The following is a 2494-nucleotide window of genomic DNA, read 5'->3' as shown; positions in this document are numbered from 1 at the left end:
TGTTTTAAAGCTATTTTGAGATTTTCAAAACTGTTGTGACATTTTGTGAGTCATCCCATTCATAATAGTGTTCATCTGAACCAATGAACATGACAAGGGGACGTCTTGAGCAGGAGTCAGTAGCAAACCAGAGTCACTAACTTGAGATGCCATCAGTGTGGTTCAACAAGGTGGGTGCACCAGAGTCTTAAGAGGTGCCTTGCTAGTTTTGAAATACAGCGGCGTAGACAGGCAGCGTGTGAGGCATCACACATCAGCAAGGGCCTGCATAGCCATCGAGATGGTGCAGTTCAGTTCTGCATTGCGAGCATGGAGGTCATTGATTGCAGAGTGCTGAGATTGGAACCAAGTGATGAAAGCAGCAAGGCAGTTTGCCAGATAAGAGCACTCGATGAGAGCTGCATCAGCATCATTGGAGGGCTAAGGGAGAGAGGGGGATAAGGGTGTGGGGTAGCTGAGGGAGTTACTGAGCTTGCAGTATGTGTACCTGATGCATGGTGCACTAGAGCAGATGATAGGAGGTCAGGCGAGAGGCACAAATGACTCAGGAAATCAATTCCAAGCACTGGGTCTTCGATTTTGGCCACTTGGAAGGACCACATGATTGGTTCATAAGGTATGAGTTTAATAGGTAACATGACCATGCTGTCAATGCAAAGTGTGAATTTGTTTGCCATTTGAAGGAAAAGTTTAGTTGGTATCAAGACTGCTAGAGTGAATGAAAGTGGAACAACACTAATGTCAGTTCCAGTGTCGGCAAGGAAATGACAATGCGAGCATAAATCCAAGGCATACAGACTGCCTTGTGGAGTATAAGATTGAACAGAATGCAATGTCTGTAGGCATCCTTCATCATCCTCGAGAGCCGTGGTACCTACTGCAGCCCATGTGAAGCATTTGGAAATGCACAGGGGATTTGGCACTTGGGGGCATCATCTACAAAAGTTGTGTGGAACCAGTATAGTGGATACACTGGGTGGGGTGCTGTGTGTGGGTCAGCTGGGACTGCTATGCCTCCCATGGCAGAGGGAGAAGGGAGCAGAGGAGGGCAATTGGTAGCTCGGCTATAGTTGGGAAAGTTCAGTGAGAAGTGGCTAGTGGTTCCCATTGCTGGCTGCTAGATGGATGCAGTTCATTGCACTGCCCAAGACAAGCCAGTGTCCACCCTCTACCAGCCGACAGAGGAAGTATAGGTGCTGGCATACCAACCTCAGTAGAAATGCTGCACTGCATGAGAAAAGTAGGTGGTGGTGCCGAATAATGGCATATGCCTGGTCAGCCAACTGTAGTTTATCCTCATGTGATGACGGGGTATGAGGAAGCAATTGTAATTGTACTTCCTGTGGCAGTTCAGATAACCACAATGCCCACTGCACTAAGTCAAGCACGACCTCTGATGTGACCTGAGCATGTAAGTGTAGCCACAGGTGGTAAATAATGCTCTGGATTGCATTTGCTGCCACCATGTGGAAGCTGCTCAATGAGGATTGCATGAGCAGAAGCATATTTGTTATGATAGGGTGGGTTTTGCAACAGGTCACTAATAAGATCTGGGTGGTCATGCAGATGGTTCACCAAACAAACATAATCAATGCCACCATCTACGATACCATGTATGTCCAACAAGTTGATCACCAATGCAAACTATATCACGGTGTTATCCATTTATATTGGCAGCAGCTTCAGAAAACAACTTGGAGGCAGAGCTTGTAGCAGAGGCTGTATGGCACAAACCATGTGAGGTTTTGGAGAAGTGGCACCCACTGGCTTCAATTGTGCAACAGCTACGGGCACAATGTTCTTATGAAAGTCTGGCACTCGTGTTGATGTGATATGATGCCCAGCATGTGGAGAAGGGCCTGTATGGCCATACAATTAACACAGTGTGGCTGGCATGGAAGAATCATGAAGCAAGGCAGGTGAAAAGAAAGTAGCAGTGCGAAGTCTGCTGCCAGAGGTCCATTGTCCATGGTCTGTGTAGGAGGGGAGCAGCAAATGACCATGAGCAGAACCTGATGTGGAAGCTACGGAAGTATTAATGACCAATGTGAATGGATTCCTGAAGGAAGGCATGAAATTGTGACTAAGTGCTGAATGGTGGGGTGGAAGCACAGCTGATACATTACCTGAGGTCTGTGCAGTGTGATAGGTAGGGTAGCTGTAGGGGTATCCCTACAGCTCAAGTGTTTTGGAATTAGGCACATTAAATGGCAGAGTGCAGTAAGCAAGAAAGTCAGCATTGAAGATGTGTGACATGTGTAATAGCTGACCAGAATGGAGAGAGGACAGCCATGTATGTAGACCCTGAAACTTCACAGCTGAGTGGTCTATAGTGGAGTGAGGTAGAAACTCTGAAGAGTGGAAAGTACAATCTCATACTGATGAAACTTTCTGGTGAATGTTGAATCCAGTAGCAGATATCAGTGCAGGTGTGTGCGGCAACCAGTGTGTTGTGACAGAGGAGGCTTGAGTCATCTATTCCAGCAGAGAAATC

Source organism: Schistocerca serialis, chromosome 4 (assembly GCF_023864345.2).
Source record: "Schistocerca serialis cubense isolate TAMUIC-IGC-003099 chromosome 4, iqSchSeri2.2, whole genome shotgun sequence".
Lineage (NCBI taxonomy): Eukaryota > Metazoa > Arthropoda > Insecta > Orthoptera > Acrididae > Schistocerca > Schistocerca serialis.
This window is presented reverse-complemented; position numbering follows the sequence as displayed.